We start from the raw sequence: 19,822 nt of genomic DNA on the forward strand, positions 1-19,822 counted from the left end.
TGCAGCCTCTGGTACCCTACTCCTCGCTTGGCAGGGATGGGAGTGCAGGGCGGGCAGCAGAGGGCGCCCGCGTGGACTGGGAGAACCGCCCAGGGACAACCGCAGAGACAGCCCTGTCCCTGGACCTTTAGAGTAGGACTAGAGTTCAGGATCCCTGACAACCCTAAGCCATTATTGCTTTTAATAAAGACAAATCAGTTCACCGGACCGTAATCCGACCGGGTCACCCAACTTGGAGATGACCTGACCCATTAAGAGAGATGGCAGAATGTTCCAGGGATAGAGTCCTGGGGGGTCATATAGTGCTCTTTGGGGAAAACCATGAAATAATGACATATTTACTTTTAGCATTTGGATTCAAAACAATGTCGGATGATTTTATTATGTGAATGCAATAGAAAGTCCATAGTCATAGCAGTCTTCTTCTATTTTTATTTTTTTTAAAGCCTTTAACTTAAGAATGATGGTGTGTTTCCAAGGCTTTGGTTGTTCTTGTTCTTGTTTACTTGTGGCTTATCCTTTTGTTTTGTTGCCTGCATGCATTGGCTAGTAGACAATTGGTAGCAGGTGACAATGGTTTAAGAAGCATTAATGGAAAAATCATTTAACCCTAAGGAGGAAACTTAACCCATTAATTTTTTTTTTTCTGCACATTGGAGAAAGACCTCCAATATTTGATTTGGCAGGCAGGGCCTCAGTCCAGCTGCCTGAGCACTAGCTGCTTGTGAGAACACAGTTTGAGAGGCACTGTCATGGAATAAATAGCGCCAGACTGGAGGGAAGAGCCCCCAGGCCCAGTCCTAACACTGCCATTAGTAAGCTGAAGGACCACAGGCAGCTCACCTCTCCTTCTGAACCTCCACTTCCTCCTCTGTCACAGAGGAATTGGATGAAAAGTCCCTGCCAGCCCTAGCAGTCTGTGTCTCTAAGAACATCCAGGGTCCTTCTGGACAGGATCATTCTAGGTCAGCCCCTGAGCCTGGCCAAAGTGAACTAGCTGAGAAGATTTAGGATTGAGGTGAGTCACAAGGCTGCCTCCCAGCTTGGTTCAAAGGTAATGAGTTACCTCAATTGATTGTTCACAGTCAGTTACGGATCCAATTCCTTGTTCGACTCTTTCCCCTCTTCTTGATACTGTACTTGACTAGTCTTAAGAAAAGTTTTTTTTTTAAAAAAAGAAGAAGCTGTGTCTCAGCACCAGGTTCTGTATGAAGGATACAACAGAAGCTAATATCCACCCCGTCTCTGAAGGAGGCACTGAGGCTGTGGAAATACAAAGGATCACAAGGCATAAAGCCCTTGTCTTTAAGAAACTTCGTATCTTGTTAGGGAGAGAAGATGTAAATGAAAGCTTAAAAACGATAAACAACAACTTAATGAAGCAACACTCTGAGATCATGATAGACCTCTCACAAGGGAGGACCTGATTTGTATGATGCCTGTATCATAGTACAGCCCACAATTCTTTGTCATCTTACGGAAAATTCACCAACACGTAGGGAAAATACTTCCTACCTGCAACTCAGATCAGTTCACAGAGCTCTTACCTCTCAGGTAGGGATGATGTAACAGCAGATGAAATGGTTGGAGGTGGGGAGGAGGGTGATTAGCATAGCTACAACATTCTGCAGAGCCAGGACAGGAGAGGAGAGATGTCAGACGGGAAAGCTCAGGAAAGAGTAAAGGACAGCATCCCCAACAGGACCAGCCTCTACCTGTCTTCAGTGGTGGTCAATCCCAGGCCCCAGATGGACAGATGGCAAGCATTAAAGCTGATTTTGTGCAGTAAGTGGCAGCTACCTGTGGAGGGCACAGCCTGGATGGGGACTCTAGGGGGCTGGGCTCTACCTGGTGCTTTACTTCTGTATTAGTATGTTCTCACACTGCTAATACATACCCAAGACTGGTTAATTTCTAAAGGAAAGAAGTTTAATTGACTCACAGTTCCACAGGGCTGGGGAGGCCTCAGGAAACTTACAATTATGGCAGAAGGGGAAGGCAAACGTGTCCTTCCTCACATGGCGGCAGCAAGGAGAAGTGCCGAAGCAAAAATGGGAAAGCCCCTTAAAAAACCGTCTGATCTCCTGAGAGCTCACTATCAGGAGAACAGCATGAGGGTAACAGCCCCCATGATTTAATTACTTCCCACTGGCTCCCTCCCATGACACGTGGATTACAATCCAAGACGAGATTTGGGAGGGGACGCAGCCAAACCATATCAACTTCCCATGGAAACTTGAGCAAGTCATTTCACCTCTCTGAGCCTCAGTTTCCAGAAGACCTGGGACTCTGCCTGAGATCCTAGTATTTGGGGGAGAAATGACCTTAACCATGCCCTTTGGCTCTGCAGAAAAATGTTTTTTAACCATTAAAAAATGCCTAATGCAGTTTTCCTCTCAACCCACAGCAATGGAGAGGTGGGCATTTCACACCAATCTTCAACCCAATTACAACCTGCCTTATGACAGATTTGGATATATCACAATCAGATCATCTCTGAAACAAAACCACAGGGAGAAAAAAAAAACCCTCTAGTGTGAGGCTGGGCACCGTGGCTCATGCCTGTAATCCCAGCACTTTGGGAGGCCAAGGCAGGCAGATTACTTGAGGTCAGGAGTTTGAGAACAGCCTGGGCAACTTGGTGAAACCCCAACTCTGAAAAAAAAAAAAAGTAGGCCAGGTGCAGTGGCTCACACCTGTAATCCCAGCACTTTGGGAGGCCAAGGCAGGCAGATTACTTGAGGTCAGGAGTTTGAGAACAGCCTGGCCAACATGGTGAAACCTCGTCTCTACTAAAAATACGAAAATTAGCCGGGCATGGTAGCGCATGCCTGTAATCCCAGCTATTCGGGAAGCTAAAGCAGGAGAATCACTTGAACCCTGCAGGTGGAAGTTGCAGTGAGCCAAGATTGTGTCACTATACTCCAGCCTGGGCGACAAAGCGAGACGCCATCTCAAAAAAATAATAAAACTAAAACTAAAAAAAAATGTTTAAATACAAAAATAAATCTCTAGTGTGAATGTTAACCCCATCCATCTACACATTAGTGTACATGTGTGTATACACACAATTAATATGGAAATATACACATGAGCAAGCAGCCCCACTCTGTAGTTGGGAGACTCCAGCAAAATCACAGTTTTCCACATAAATCTCTTGCTGTTTACGTAACTAGCAAGATAATCCTTGAAAAACCTGTTATGCACCCCATGTACTATCATCTGAGATGGTCACTCATCCCAAACACTGAACTCACTATTATTCTGAAGGTGAAAGCCCAGTTTCTGTCAGCCATGAGGATGGGCCTTTGCCAATTCTAGACCCAGTTTAATGCTATGGATGCTAGAATCAAACCCCCCTAGAGTTCAAGGTCCATTTTTATTGGCAGTACACAACTTCCTGGTTCAAAAAACAAGCCTTTAAAGATCTCATAAAACTTCTTGGACTTCAGATGGTTTTTACAAAACAATACTCAGATGAGCTAAGTGTAAATGAATCAGAAAAGAGGATTATGTTTCCCATAAAAACTCATGAGTTTGAGGATTAGGAGAAGAAAGAAAGGCTGGCAAATGCCAAACATTTTAAAGCGCTTTGAGACCATTAGTCAAACTCAAAACGTGGCCAGGTTCCCTCATCTTTACACTTTATGAGTTTTGTAATTGAAAATCTTTTCCTACATTTAAGATCAGCTACAAATCAAATTTAGTGGCTGCCTATGATCAGAAGAGCATCCACCCATGTTTTCTTCCAGGCAAGCATTTCATGGAGCTCCTTTTAGTCCTCTTTTAGTTTCATCAAGAAATTCTTCGAAAGAAAATGGGAGGGGAGGAGAAAAAGAAACAAGAAGCCAATAGGCTGTAGATAAAAGCAAGAGAGAGTGAGAAAGAGCAAGAGCAAGAGAGAGACTGAGGGAAAGGAAAGTGAGAGGAGAGGAAGCAGGAGAGAGAGGGTGAGAAGGGAAAGACAGAAAAGCAGAAAGATGGATACAGGCAAAGAAGGAAGAGGAATGAATGAAGAAAGGGGGAAGGAAGCAGAAAGCAATGAATGAGAAAGGGAGCAGACAGAGAGGTAGACGGAGAAAATGAAAAAATGAAATGAAAGGAGAGAAGAATTTTAAACAGAATCTATGGTTCCATTTCCTCAGGCTGTTCATTGGGATTCTGGCAGCCTTTTCTGAACATCAGCTAGCTCTAACCTGAACATCAGTTTGTCCAGATTTGGGCTAGAATTAAATCTGCAACCTTATTAGGTGCTAGCACAGTGTGGCTGGCTGCCCCACACCTCACACAAAGTGGTAGGGACAGGAAGTCCCGTGTTCTACACAAGCAGCAGGCCAAGAATGGAATCTTTACCTCATGACTGCTCAAAAATAGGTAGCTTATTCATTCACACAGTCCTGTTTTGTATTTTTAACCATTTCATCAAAAGGTAGGGGTGGGGGGCCAGGCGCAGTGGCTCACACCTGTAATCCCAACACTTTGGGAGGCGGAGGTGGGTGGATCACTTGAGGTCAGGAGTTCGAGACCAGCCTGGCCAACATGGTGAAACCCTGTCTCTACTGAAAAAAAAATAAAATAAAATAGAAAAATTAGGCTGGATGTCATGGTGGGCGCCTGTTGTCCCAGCTACTTGAGAGGCTGAAGCAGGAGAATCACTTGAACCTGGGAGGCAGAGGTTGCAGTGAGTCGAGATCTCACCACCGCACTCCAGCCTGGGTGGCAGAGCAAGACTCCATATAAAAAAAAAAAAAAGTAGGGGTGAGGGAGTTTAGAAATGTGTGACCTCCTCCACCTATGACTCTACTTCCATGAGAAAAAAACATGAAGCTTTACAAATGCAGAATTAAAGCAGAGGCTCATGTGGGCTCATGTGATGAAAATGTTAGTGTCCGTCTACCAAGCTGTGTGAGCAAGGTAGAAACAGGTCTGCTTTGCAGAAAAAGATGACGTACCCCCAGGAATAGAGCAACAAGTAGAACTGAGGTTCACCCCAGCGTTTCTCTTTCCTTCCCTTTTGTTTTCGTATAACAAACATTTATTGAACAACTATAGGGTCCTCAGCTAGCTTCCAAAGAAACTTACAGCAAATTCAGAACAGATTTCCATTTTAGAAGGAGAAGTTAGAATTAATATGTTGTTAGATTGCAACCCAAAGTTGCCCCTGGACCAGCAAGTGCCCTTGTGCTGGCCCTCAGTGCCTGGCCATGGCAATACAGACCCTGTCCACTGGGAGCAGACAGCCTCCTGGGGTAAATAGATCCTGAACAAATCATCGCATGTGAAGCAGGTATTAAAAAGGAATTACAGGCCAGGCGCGGTGGCTCATGCCTGTAATCCCAGCACTTTGGGAGGCGAAGGCGGGCGGATCACAAGGTCAGGAGTTTGAGACCAGCCAGGCCAACATGGTGAAACCCTCTCTCTACTAAAACTGCAAAAATTAGCCAGGCATGGTGGTGGGTGCCTGTAATCCCAGCCACTCAGGAGGTTGAGGCAGGAGAATCATTCGAACCAGGGAGGCGGAGGTTGTAGTGAGTCAAGATTATGCCATTGCACTCCAGCCTGGGTGACAGGGCGAGACTCTATCTCAAAAAAAAAAAAAAAAAAAAAAAGGAACTACAGGGTGGGAAACAAGATCTATCAGAGGAAAATGGGTCAGGGGCATGGTCTGCCTTGCTACAAATTTAGAGGAGTCAATCAACAAAAAGGGAACTCACTAAAAATAAAGTTTTCCTTTCCCCTCCCCACTTGCCTTACATAATCAAGATGGGTATCACACCGTGGGGACTCCTAAAGACAGCAAAATGGCTCTCTGCAGCTAGCCAAAATGTGTCAATTAATTTAGCTTTCACTGAGATTTGTTATGCTCATTTATTCAGAACTTTTGAACATTAAACATGAAACTACATGATAATTAAATAGCTGTCAACACAATTTTATTTACACTTGTCATTCCCTCCCTCCAAACCTTATCAGGCCACTGGTTGACCTGCATTCAATGAAGCATAAAGGAAATATGTTCCTGCTCTCAAGGAGTTTGCATCTTGGAAAACACTTGGACACACACCAAAATGAGATGCACCTCAACAGAGAAATCTATGAAATACTTGCCTTTGGATCACCAAAAGGCCTCCAAATTTTATTTTACTTTGGTATTTCAGTTTTAAACACTTCTTTGACGTTCCATTGAGTCATTGGAACTTCCCTGCTTAAATTTCAGTTCAAAGGTGCCCAGACACCTGTAAGGTTGTTTGAGTGCTGGATGGCAATAATGTTCTCTCCATTTGGATACAGCTATTTATAAATTGTGATCCAGTTTTAAAAGGAACCTCCTGCTTTGCTTTGACTTCAGTGTCTTTCATGTTGTTGAGTTGCTAGAATTGCTTCTTTTATTATACATATATATGTATTTTTTGAGACGGAGTCTCACTCTGTCTCCCAGCCTGGAGTGCAGTGGCAAAATCTCGGCTCACTGCAACCTCCACCTCTCGGGTTCAAGTGATTCTCCTGCCTCAGCCACCCAAGTTGCTGGGACTACAGGCACACACCACCATGACTGGCTAACTTTTGTATTTTTAGTAGAGACGGGGTTTCACCATGTTGGCCAGGCTGGTCTCCAACTCCTGACCTCAGATGATCCACCCACTCGGCATCCCAAAGTGCTGGGATTACAGGCATGAGCCACTGCGCCTGGCCTAGAATTGTTTCTTTACTTAAGTTTCAGGGAGTTATTAAAATTGTTATATCGTTTGTCTACATTAGAATTTTCACCCAATAGCACTAGAACATGATGCTGCCTGAGTTTAACACTTGATCCTAATTTTTTTTCCCAATAATCCTTCTGTCTGTCGTCAAACTGAGAAAGACATTATATAGTGACCAAAGCAATCTAGAAACAGAAGAAAACTAGGAGAAAAAATACAATTCCACTTCTACATATCAATTCCTGGCCTCGTCTGCTCTTCTAAAACCTAAGGCCCATCACAGATTGCCTCTTTCTTAATTTTTCAACCTAATCTTGGGCTACATCCTCAAATAAACCTTCTGTTCCAACTACATTTATCTACCTATTTAGGTTGGTGCGAAAGTAATTGCGGTTTTCACCATTACTTTGCAAAACCTCAATTACTTTTGCACCAACCTAATATTTTTCTTCTCACTCTTTGGAAGGAAGAAAAAAAGAACCTGATCAGTCACTAGTCTGTGGAAATATGACACCCAAATTCCTGCTTCCAAGCCTCCCTTCATATCATTCTGAAATTCTCTCACCTCCTCAACTAAGTCTTCCTTCTCCTTCAATTAGAATTCAAGATCCTTTCGTCCATGAAGCCCTTTGAAATGCCCTTAACTTCAATTTACTCTCTCTTCTAAACTCTTATGTATGTTATCCATTCTCTTATGGCCATTGAACACACAATCCATGCTTTGTAATAGACATAGAATACTTCTAGCAGAGGAAGACTTTTTTCTCCTTGGTCATCATGAGATAAACCAGAATTAAGGCAGGTCTTGGTTAATAATGCCTGAGGTTTGGTTAGGGACATTCTGACTTGTCTTTAGCTGTTTTCAGGCAGCATTTTGCTGAGCAATGGAGTTGGCTTAAATTTCACTCTAACCTGAATTAAGTTGCTTTAACCAAATCAAGCAGTGGCCCTAGGGGGAGTGAGGGGAGTTTCCTAATCCTAAATTAATGGTTTGAAAAGTTCTGTAGAAAGAATCCTGTTATATTTGTGTCTAAACACTGTAATATTGACAGAATTATGTCATTAAAATAGTCGGTGCTTTTAAAACATCTCTCTTTTGTTGTCTTCTCAACTTCCCCTGCTTCTGGAGACCAGGACATACTCTGAGAATTGCAACTAGTACAAATCATCACAATATGGATAAACTGAGCAATATACAGAAGTCCCTCTCACCACCAAAGATACATTAGCTATACAAGGCAAGAGCTGTCTTTCTAAACAGAAAGGTGAGACCAGTAAAACCAGCCCATGTCTACGATTCCTCCAGGTTTCCCGGTTTTAAAGCCCAGGTTTAAAAAGCTACTGCTGAGATGGATCAGGTTACATCTCCCCGCTGCCAGAGAACTTTACACTTAACCCTTCCCAATCCTCGAACTGGATGTTGCACTCCCATTTCACTTCCTAGAAAGAGTATCTTCTACCTGTGTATGTCTCCCTATGTTCTGTTCCTTACATACGAGCAACTGGCCCAAGCCCCAGGTGAAGCTTCCTGTGGCCACACTACGTTCCATGCTTCAGCCTCATCTCTGGAGGCCTGCCTGTGCTGAGGGCAGAGACCTTGCATGTCATGTCCTCCGTGCCTAACACGGTGTGCAATTCATAGTGAAGGTTCAGTGTTTGCTAAATGAATGATTGTGTACCTTCGGATGCCTACGTCAGCAATAAGAAAACTGCTATCTTTTTTTTTTGTTTGTTTATCATGAGCATAAACTGTGCCCAAGATCCTTAAGTTGTCAAGGGTCTGGAGATTGATTAATTCATTCATCCACTGACTCATTCGTTCATTTGTGCACCATTCCCTAGACATTTCTGAGGGCCAGTTGTTTTTTAATGACCAAGAATGAGGATGAGAAATTACTTAATGGGTATAGCATATACTATTCAGGTGATGGCCACACTAAAAGCCCAGACTCCACCACTACCCGATATACCCATGTAACAAAACTGCAGTTTTGCCCCTTAAATTTATACAAATAAAAAGCAGGCTGGGCACGGTGGCTCATGTCTGTAATCCCAGCACTTTGGGAGGCCAAGGCAGGTGGATCACTTGAGCTCAGGGGTTCAAGACCAGCCTGGGCAACATGGTGAAACTCCATCTCTACCAAAAATACAAAGAGTTAGCCGGGTATACTGGGAGGCTAAGGTGGGAGGATCACCGGAGCCTGCGAGGTCGAGGCTGCAGTGAGCTGTGATCACACCACCACCTCACTCCAGCCTGGGTGACAGAGTGAGACCCTATCTCAAAAACAACAACAACAAAGAATGGGGAAAGGATTTTAGACATTTTTATTTAGGGATCTAATATTCCTGACTAAATCCAAGGATTCTCTCTGAAAGTCAGGGACATTCTCTTCAGAAGGCATGGTGTAAAGAGATAGATAGGTAGAATCTCTTCCTATAATCCTCTTGCAGCTAATTGCCAGACAATTTACATAAGCACATGTAACAGTATCTGTAGAAAGTAAATACATGATCCTGGATATTTGTGTACCAGAAGGGAGTGAAATGCATGGTTAAGAGCACAAATTTTGGTATCAAACAACCTGGACTCAGTTCCCAGTTCTGCTTCTAAGTATGGGAGTGAATTTAGGGGCATAAGGCCCATGTTCTGGAAGAATCTAGGAAGCAGCTGGATGGGCATTAAGGAATTAAACTCTTGAATCCCCCTTGAACAATCACTTCTATGAGGGAATGCTTTTGAGTACTCAGTGCTGCCCTGAGAGCCACTTCTCAGCTGGAAGCAGTTGGAAACAGATAATCTCAGCCTTAGATTCTAAGGGGTCGGTCAAGGCTGCCATTTTATGTTATCACTTTAAGGTTCAGCATGCGGAATAATTTCTCAGCCATCATGAAGTGTTTCCTGGTAGCCAGCTCAGGCTCTACAGATTTACCACCCTAACTTTTCCAGTAGAAGAAAGCCATTTTCAGAAAAACAGAAGTTCCTCCAGAGGTTTTATAGTCAAAGATACCAAAAACTGATGCATCTCTTGTGTTTTTCACTTGGTAGAGAGAAGCCACAGGGTTGCAATTTCAGATACGCTTGTCTCTAGAAAATAGAACTTGTCTGGGAGGGTATTTAGAGCAAAGATGGAAGAGGAGGCCTCGATTTTACAAAGAAGGATGGTGGGAAGAAGAGAAGGGAAGAAAATCATTCATAATCATTCACTGAGCACTTACAAAGGCCCATCAATGGCATGGGGGGTGGGGGGAGTCAGCACCTGCCATCACAGAAGGGGGCTGCTGTTTAAATGTTTGTCTTCATGACTGTTGACAAAAAGAGTCAAATTATAAAATATTTAAAGAGATTTATTCTGAGCCAAATATTAGGACCGTGACCCATGACACAGCCCCAGTGGCCCTGAGAACATGTGCCAAAGGTAGTGGGGATGCAGCCTGGTTTTGTACATTTTAGGGAGACATAAGACATCAATCAATACCGGTAAGGTGTAGACGGGTTCAGTCTGGAAAGGTGGGACAACACAAAGTGGGGTGGGGCAGGGGGTTTTCAGGTCATAGGTGGATTCAAAGATTTTCTGATACAGATGAAGCCTCTGGGTAGCAGGCTTCAGAGAAAATAGATTGTAAATGTTTCTTATTAGACTTAAAAAGATGCCAGACTCAGGTAATTATCTCCTGGATCAAGGAAAAGACCTGGAAAGGGAAGGGGATTCTCTACAGAACGTAGATTTTCCCCACAAGAGACAGCTTTGCAGGGCCATTTCAGAATATGTAAAAAAATATATACTTCAGTTTCTTTCAGGGTCTGCTATCTGTCATGTTGGTATCTTATTACTGCAAAGAGTCTGTTTTGTCAGTCTTAAGTCTCTGTTTTAATGTTTGTTGGTTTGTTTGCTTTTGAGACAGAGTTTCACTCTTGTTGCCCAGGCTGGAATGCAATGGCTCAATCTTGGCTCACTGCAACCTCCACCTCCCAGGTTCAAGCGATTCTCCTGCCTCAGGCCTCCCAAGTAGCTGGGATTCTAGGCGTGCACCACCATGACCGGCTAATTTTGAATTTTTAGTAGAGATAGAGTTTTACCATGTTGGTCACGTTGGTCTCGAACTCCTGACCTCAGGCAATCCAACCGCCTCGGCCTCCCAAAGTGCTGGGATTACAGGTGTGAGCCACCATGCCTGGCCTGTTTTAATGTTGATGCTGGTCAGTTGTGCCTGAATTCCTAAGGAAGGATGATATAATGAGGTGTATCTGACTGCCCCCTTCCCATCATGGCCTGAACTAGTTTTTCAGATTAACTTTGGAATGTCCTTGGCTGGGAGAAGGGGTCCATTCAGTTGGTTGGGGGACTTAGAATTTTATCTTTGATCTATATGACTGAAAATTGACATTCTGTGATTTAATAAACCACATACGTCTGCAAGCTTCAATTTTGCTATCTATAAAATGGAAATAATACCTAAAACAGGATTCGGCAAGCTTTTTCTGAAAAGGACTAGATAGTAAATATTTTCAACTTTGTGGGTCATGCAGTGTCTGTCACAACAACTCAGCTATGCAGTTATAGCATGAAAGTAGCCATAGACAATACATAAGGCATAGGCGTGGGCAGATTTGGTCTTCGGGCCGTAGCTTGTCATTCCTTGGTCTAATCCCCTATTTTAATACATAGGGCACTGTGAAGATTAAATGAGCAAATCCAAGTAACGTATTTTAGTGCAGCATGCGGCAGGTAAGTGCTCAATAAATATTAGCTATTATCATGGTTGTGATCTTAGTCTCTCCCATCTATAAGGGCTAACTGTGTTCACTTTGAGTGAGGTAGTCCTTGGTGTTCCTCAGGAGATAGTCCAGCCTTCTCTCTCTTGGGCACATGGTGAATGTCACAGGTTGGGTTTTTGGAGAAGAACCCTGAGATGGAGTTTAGCTTACATGATGCTTATTAACGAGTATCCTTGGGAACAATCCCTGTGGAAAGGAAAAGAGGAAAGCAGGATTGGGCAGAGGGAGAAGTCAAGTTGCCAAACAACAGGCTGAGCCAAATCCCAAAATTGTCCCACATTAGGCTGAAAGGGCTGGGTCTTTCTACCCACACAGGAAGCATTCCCTGGATGTAGGCTGCCCTGGGAAGCATATGGCCTTGGGTGAGTAGCTCTGCACTTCTAGGCACGCCTTGGAGGAGCCAACAGATGAAGCTTGTCGGTGACAACACGCCCAGCAACCCAAGCAGTAAGCTAGTGGGAGAGAAAGATGTGACCAACTCTGACTGTGAACTGCACACAGAAATAACACTTCACTTGCAAACCAAGCATTTAATTGTTGTTTAAAGACCCTCTAAAGCTCCTTTCCCCTGTAGTGACCAGTGATTTCAAGATGGTGGCTGCTCGATGAGCCTGGGCCCCAGAGGAATGACGGTGAGGAGAACCCCTCATCAACCTGTGTGATGGAATGTAGTATGAGCAAAACTTAAATCTGAGTTCTTTAAAGCCACTGAGATTTGGGGATCATTCATTACTGCAGTATTGTTAGCTTTCTACTGTGTGTCATCAGTAGCAGCATAGGAAGCTACATTGGATGTATTTAAATGATTTGAAGACGAGACACCTTATGATCTTAAAACATCAAGAAACTGGTTTCAAATCATCATCATCACTTCCAGCAGCGACATCTTAGCTAACGTTAGCACTTACATGAATTTGTTACTGGAAAGGAGTCCTGATCCAGACCTGAAGAGAGAGCTCTTGGACCTCGAGCAAGAAAGAATTCAGGGCAAGTCCATAGAGTAAAGCGAAAGCAAGTTTATTCGAGAAATAAACAGAAGAATGGCTACCCTATAGGCAGAGACGTAGCATGGGCTGCTTGAATAAATATAGTTATTTCTCGACTCTATGCTAAACAAGGGGTGGATTATTCATAAGCTTGCCGGGGGAAAGGGGTGGAGATTTCTTGGAACTGAGAGTCCCTCCCCATTTTAGACTATGTAGGGGAACTCCCAAACGTTGCCATGGCATTTGTAAATTGTCACAGTACTGGTGGGAGTGTCTTTTAGTATGTTAATACATTATAATTCACATATAATGAGCAGTAAGGACAACTAGAGGTCACTTTCATCGCCATCTTGGTTTTGGTGGGTTTTGTCAGGCTTTCTTATGACATCCCGTTTTATCAGCAGGGCCTTTGTGACCGTATCTTGTGCTGATCTCCTATCTCATCCTGTGACTAAGAATGCCTAGTCTCCTGGGAATGCAGCCCAGCAGGTCTCAGTCTCATTTTACCCCTATTTAAGATGGAATTGCTATGGTTCAAATGCCTCTGACAAATTCACTAATTTAATGCTCAAATAACCTGTGGATGACACAAGTATTATTATTTTCTCCATTTTAGAGATGAAACAACTGATGCTTAAAGAGATTTATTAACTTGTACAAGGCCAGGGGTGTGCAATCTATAGCCTGAAGTTCAAATCCAGCTAAGTGCCTGCTTTTGTAAATAAAGTTTTGTCGGAACACAGCCATGCCCATTCATTACATATTACATAATTATGACTGTTTTCATGATACAGTGGCTGAGTGGAGTGGTTGCATATGGCTTGCAAAGCTCAAAATACAGTTGGCCCTCCATATGTGAGGGCTCCACATTTGTCAATTCAACCAACCAAGGATCAAAAATATTTGAAAACAAAAATAAAAAAGCAATACAGTAAAAATAATATAAATTAAAAACAATATAACACAATAACTCTTTGCATAGCATTTATATTGTATTAGGTATTATAAATAATCTAGAGATGATTTAAAGTATACGAGAGGATGTGCATAGGTTATATGCAAATACTAAGCCATTTTATATCAGGGACTTGAGCATCCATGGATGTTGTTATCCATGGGGTGTCCTGGAATGAATCCCCTATGCATATTGAGGGACAACTGTAATTACCATCCAGCCCTTTACAGAAAAAGTTTGCCCACCCTCACCTCTAGCAGTAGTAAGCGGCAGAGCCTGATTCCAAACCCAGGTTGTCTGACTCCAGAGACAACACTCATAACTCAGATATAAATAAACATTAGGTAGGCTTGGAACCCTGTTAGAATGTTATGAAACTTTTCTATTTCCATTTTCCTAATCATGTGTCTTTTTTTTCACTTAAAAATTTCCTGATGTTTACTTCCAGCAATATGACAGACTCTATATCCTGAAAATTCTCCCCCAAAAAGCACCTTTAAAATGCTGGATAAAATGAATAGCTAACTTGGCAAGAAATTAAAGTATCTTAATCCTCAGAGGCCAAAAATGAAGTTGGAAGCCAGAATTTAGAATGAGCATGGTAAATATTCACTGGAGCAGGTATCAGACCCTGAGGGCATTTGCCAGTGTTTTGTAAATTAGAGCTTTCAGTTTTTACATTCATGTCGGGGGAAGGGGGACAGGAGAGGCAGGCGACAAAGCAGTGCAGTGTCAGCATGGAGACTTTGGAATGATTCCCGAAAGGCCCACATTCCCAATAAAATAGTGAATTAGAAAATATTTGCCATGCAAAGGAAATAGCAAAGAAAATTTTGCATCTTAGCCTTGATTTTGGTTGGAAGAAAAACAAAAGTTCCCACCCCCTACCAGAAATTATAAATAATCACCAGTCAGGCCTCAAGCCCGGGTTCAAATTCACTCTGTGTACCTATTCTGAAACTATATTTTAAACAAACAAACCAAAAAAAAAATTTGAAATGACGAGACACTTGGCAAAGATAAACACAAATAGAAGGAATGTTCTCCAATTCAAGCCTCATAAAATTCTCACAGCTAGTGCCTCAACAAAAATGAGCTCACAATTTTTTAAAAAAATCACAAGACCACCCATGTAGTAAGACATCATCAGACAGGGTTAGAAACATCAAACAGTAAAATCAGACATTCAGGCTTTGGGTTGGAATTATCACATTGAGCAAGGTTAGCAAACTTTTCTCTAAAAGGCCAGATAGTATACATTTTAGGCTTTGCAAGCCATTCAGTCTCTGTCAAAAAGACTCAGCCTTGCTATTCTAGTGTAAAAGCAGCCATGAGCAGTATGCAAATGAATGGGCTTGCCTGTATTTTAATAAAACTATATTTACGAAAACCGAGAGTGTGCAAGAAAACCATACCTTATAAATAAATATGTTTTCAATATTTTAAAAAACTTTAAAACATAAGCAAGGAACAAAATACTCTTATAAACATCAAAAAAGATTAACTTCTGAAAGTAAAATAGTTGAATTTTAAAATTCAACATATGAGTTGACCTACGAATTAGCAATGAAATGTATAATTAATAAATTGAAAGTTGGATAAGACAAAACTACTTAGAATATAGTTCAGAGAGAGAAAGAGAAGGATATCATGATATAGACATGAGATTTTAAGTAAGAAGTGTTAACATTCATCTAATGAAAGTTCCAGAAAGAGTGACTAGAGAAAATGAGATGGAAACAATATTCTATAATTTGTACTTCCTTATATTTAGGAAGTACAAAAAATTCTAAAAAATATTCACACCCAGACTTATCCTGGTGAAACGAAAGAACATTAAAGACAAATTTAATAGCTTAAAAACAGCTAGAGAAAAAGACAGCTTTCCTGTTTTACATCTAACTTCTTATGAACAGAGCAGAAACCAAAAGATTACAAGATGATGTCTTCAAAGTACTGGGAAAAATGTTTCAATTTACAATTGGACACCCAGTAAAACTTATCTTTCATGAGGATGCAATAGAATATATTTAGGTGAACAAAAGCCAAGATAATTTACTATGGACAGATTCTTAGTAAAGGAACTTCTTGAAGATATATATACCTTGGAAAGAAGGATATATATACTTCTCCAGAAAGGAGATGTGAGCTGTAAGTTGTAAGAAAGATAACCATGTGATCAAAGACATTTGTAGTCACATGGATACATCTAAATAAATATCAACACTAATAAATCTAATTTGTGAAGTTATAAAAGTCAGAGGTTGGGAGAGATGAGCTTCTAAAGCAGAGGTCATAGTCTATTTCTTAAAATGGTAAATATATGAATGTATGTGTGTGTGTGTGCAAACATGCATATACATACATGCATGTTGTAAACGTTTCTATATATGATACATTTCACAAGACTTTTTAATAGAAATAAAATACTGGACAATACTAGCTTATAAGCTGAGAAAGAGTTAAAATACTCTAAGTTTTAGAAGGAGGGTGAATCTAATTAATAACTTTAACTATTAAAAAATTAGAATCTATACATTCCAAAATATTGAGGGAGAAAAAAAATGGAGTCAGAATTTCACCAAATAGAAAGTGTAAAAAGATGGTAAAAATAAATCCAAATATATCAATGATCATAATTAAATAAAAAAGAATTACACTTGTCAGCTAAAAGATAGTTAATTTTTAAAAATCCAACCATATTCTTCTTACAAGAAACACATGTAAAACAGAACTACACCAAATGTTTGAGAGTAAAATAATGGAAAAAGCTACATTAAGGGAAGTGAATTTTTCCAACAAGCAAAATAATAACTTCCTGTTTGCTTTCAGACGTAACCACTGAATCCTCATACAAAGGATATGTTAGTTTCATATATCATAATGAAACTAAGAAAAGAAATAAATGTAAAGAGAGAAATCAGGGAAAAAAACTTAGGTTAAGGATTAATATTCTCTGACAAATCTAAAAATCTGAAAAAGCAGTTCCACCAGTGCTATACCCATGGAATTCAAACAAGCGTTGATGGAAACCTAGGGCTGAATGGCATGAGTCAAGAGTAAATATATCGTTTCTCAAATTTGGGTCAAATTTCTTAATAATGGAGTTTACAAAATAAAATCAGATCACATTTCAAAATAACTTGCATTTGGAGACAAAAGATGCTGTGATCACTTCCAATCGTATTAATATTGCTCTTTGAAATGAATGGGACATTAAACACAAAGATTCTAAGAAAAAGTAAATATAAAAATTATTTTGAAGTGTGAATGAATTTGACTACTTTTAAGATTCAGGAACAAATATTTATGTATAAAGGTGGACAATTGCTGCATTAAAATAGAGGAAGGGCTAAAATGTGAAGCTTATGAATAATGAAATGATTTTATAGTTATTTTGGTGGCATGGGGAAATGTCCATGATATAATTAGTTAGCAAACAAAACCATATATGAAACTGTAGATTAACAATAAAAATATGTTTAAATGTCATCAAATGTGTCTAGAAACAGGATTGGTAAGAAAAACAACAGAATACTAAGAGTGGTGGGGAAATGAGTGATTTGTATTTTCTACTTTATATTGTATTTTCCAAGGCTTTTTTTTTTTTTTTTAACAATGACCACTTTAATAATCAGATAACGGAATAATTTTATTTTCAATCTTTAGTATTTTGTATGTTTATATATATTATGGTCCAGAATCCCAGTGAATGAAGATGTGAAAAATGAATTCTAGCCGGGCGCGGTGGCTCACGCTTGTAATCCCAGCACTTTGGGAGGCCGAGGCGAGCGGATCACGAGGTCAGGAGATCGAGACCACGGTGAAACCCCGTCTCTACTAAAAAATACAAAAAATTAGCCGGGCGCGGTGGCGGGCGCCTGTAGTCCCAGCTACTCGGAGGCTGAGGCAGGAGAATGGCATGAACCCGGGAGGCGGAGCTTGCAGTGAGCCGAGATTGCGCCACTGCACTCCAGCCCGGGCGACAGAGCGAGACTCTGTCTCAAAAAAAAAAAAAAAAAAAAAAAAAAAAAAAAAAAAAAATGAATTCTAGAAAGACGATACATGACAAGACTTTAAAAGAATGTTTTAAGAGACAGAGAAATTGCTAGCCTAATTGGTAGGTAACTTGATATAAAGTAACTTCTTCACTTCAGGTCTCAAGCATGTGCAGCAAAGTGAGTCCCAGAGGTTGCTATGGCAATGGAGGTAAACCTGATTAGGTGGGCATTCACTCTGCTTTCTAAGGTAAGGCCAGGGGAAATAACATAGGATTCTTTTTTCTTTTATTTTTTAGATGGAGTCTCACTCTGTCACCCAGGCTGGAGTGCCATGGGGCAATTTTGGCTCACTGCAACCTCCGCCTCCTGGGTTCAAGTGATTCTCCTGCCTCAGCCTCCCAAGTTGCTGGGTCTATGGGCACCCGCCCCACCATGCCCAGCTAATTTTGTATTTTAGTAGAGACAGGGTTTCACCATGTTGGCCAGGCTGGTCTGGAACTCTCAACCTCAGGCGATCCACCCACCTTGGCCTCCCAGAGTGCTGGGATTATACGCGTGAGCCACCGCGCCCCGCCTAGGATTATTGTCAGACAAATCCCCACTCTGTGCCTCTGCCGTCTTTCCTCTCCCTTCTCTTCTCTCTCATTTGTCCCTCTTGCCTCTCCAGTTCTCTCCGTTTCCCATCTTTTCCTCCCTACCTCTTAGCCTCCACTGCACTTGACACCATCAGACTGTGTTCTTCCTGAATGCCCTCCTTTCTGGGCGTCCATAGGGTGCTGCATTTTCCTGAGTGCCTTCCTCACCGGAAGTTCTGGAGGGCATCATTTCTAGACTCATCATTTCTGACTGTACCCTTGGTGCTCAGGACCTGTCCATGGGAGGTGCCAAAAAATATTTGTTGACCAAATGAATGCATGCATGAATGAGTGAATGAAGACAATTCCTCAGTCTCTTTTGTGGGCTCCTCTTCATCTGCTCACCCTTCAATGAGGACATTCTCCAAGATTTCGTGCTTAGTTGCTTTTTCTTTTCATTCTGTACTTTTGTCCTGGATGACCTCTCTTCCCTTTGCCTTAGGTAACATTCAGGTGAAAATGATCCCCAACTTTTCAACTCTACCGCATCTGTTTTTCACATCTGTATTTCCACTGCTTTCAGCTGGACCCATGCTCACCCCATATTCAACTTGTCAAAAACCTCATCCTTTTCTTCCCCATCTTTCTTCCTCTTAATAGCTCCACCTCCATTGATAGTACCACCATCTCCTCAACATCTGGATTTAAGCTCAGAGGATGCTTTTACTCTCCTCCTGCCCTCCCTGATTCCTGTCTACTGAGCACAGCCATACTCTGGAAGTTCATCCTTTCTTTCAATTCCATCCCCACTACCCCTGTGTCGCTTCTCATAAAGATCATCACCAAACCCTGGGACGTTTCCTTACTTTGAATCTGCACTTCCCGTGGCTGCTGGATTTCCTAAACCACAGAACTCCTCATTGTCCCATCAAGCTCAAAACACTTTCTGTTTCTCATTGCCTCCAAAATAAAGCCCAGGCACACAGGCTCCTCGCAGTCTCGTTCGATCTATCTTTCCTGCTTCATCACCCTTCCCCATAGCCCCCACTCTGCCATCTTCAATCTGTCTGTCTCTATCATCTCCATCTCCATCCCCATCTCCCTCTTCGTCTCTGTCTCTAAGAGCCTTGCCAGGTTTCTGCAGCCAACACTCCCTTCATGCTGCCTCCATGACCACTGACATTTCTCAGCTGCCCGGATGCCATCTCTCACTGCTTTCTTCTCAAACTGCTCCTCCTCCTCCAAGGCCCGTATCAAGTATCACCTCTTCTGAGAAGCCTTTTCCCAAACCTTCAGTCAGGATTAAGGGCGCTCTCCTCTGTAGTCTGGTAGCATCTGATGGTGCCTCCATGAGAGCACAGCCCACAGTTGTCAGGTGCAGGTGGGTGGGCAGAGGGAGACAGTGAGGTGCTCCTGAAGAACTTGAGCGCAGCGATAGAATGTTTCTCCTCTAGAGTGAGCTCATAAAACAATGTGTCATGGGAAAGAACAAAGTGCCTGCTAGCTCAAAGGAACAATGCCTTTTACTAGCAACAGCTGTAGCCTGTAGCCAGTGACGTTAAGGAAGCGGCAGAAAGGCTGTGTTAACAGAAGCAGGGCTGTTAGAGGAAGGCCAGAGTCAAAGAAGAACATTCTTGCGTTTTCCAATCTTTTCCAGGGGAGGAATGCTGATGGGGGTGGGGAGGTTGGATTTCAGGCACTGGAGTGGTGGAGTCCAGCAAGGAACAGGGCTAGTTTCTCCTCTCGTCTTACCTTGACCTGAACAAACTATCCTGGGGACCCCCTGCTGTCTAGTCGTGCTCACCAGAAAGTCTCAGCGTAAGTATC

General features: G+C 42.0%; 1 long non-coding RNA gene across 3 annotated transcripts; it reads right to left on the reverse strand.

The window, feature by feature from the left end:
• Window positions 1-355: 355 nt before the first annotated feature.
• LOC129468434 (uncharacterized) lies at window positions 356-19,436 on the reverse strand. Of its 3 annotated transcripts, XR_008652654.2 has the most exons (4): window positions 19,177-19,396; window positions 18,401-18,492; window positions 18,119-18,288; window positions 356-1,263 (listed from the first exon to the last, which is right to left on the reverse strand). It is a non-coding gene; the product is annotated as an uncharacterized lncRNA (long non-coding RNA). The 3 variants fall into 3 exon arrangements; XR_008652652.2 differs by lacking the exon at window positions 18,401-18,492 and having other exon boundaries at window positions 18,862-19,436; XR_008652651.2 differs by lacking the exon at window positions 356-1,263 and adding an exon at window positions 9,010-9,192 and having other exon boundaries at window positions 18,119-18,492; window positions 19,177-19,436.
• Between the last annotated feature and the right edge of the window lie 386 nt (window positions 19,437-19,822).

Source organism: Symphalangus syndactylus, chromosome 18, assembly GCF_028878055.3.
Source record: "Symphalangus syndactylus isolate Jambi chromosome 18, NHGRI_mSymSyn1-v2.1_pri, whole genome shotgun sequence".
NCBI classification, from domain to species: Eukaryota; Metazoa; Chordata; class Mammalia; order Primates; family Hylobatidae; genus Symphalangus; species Symphalangus syndactylus.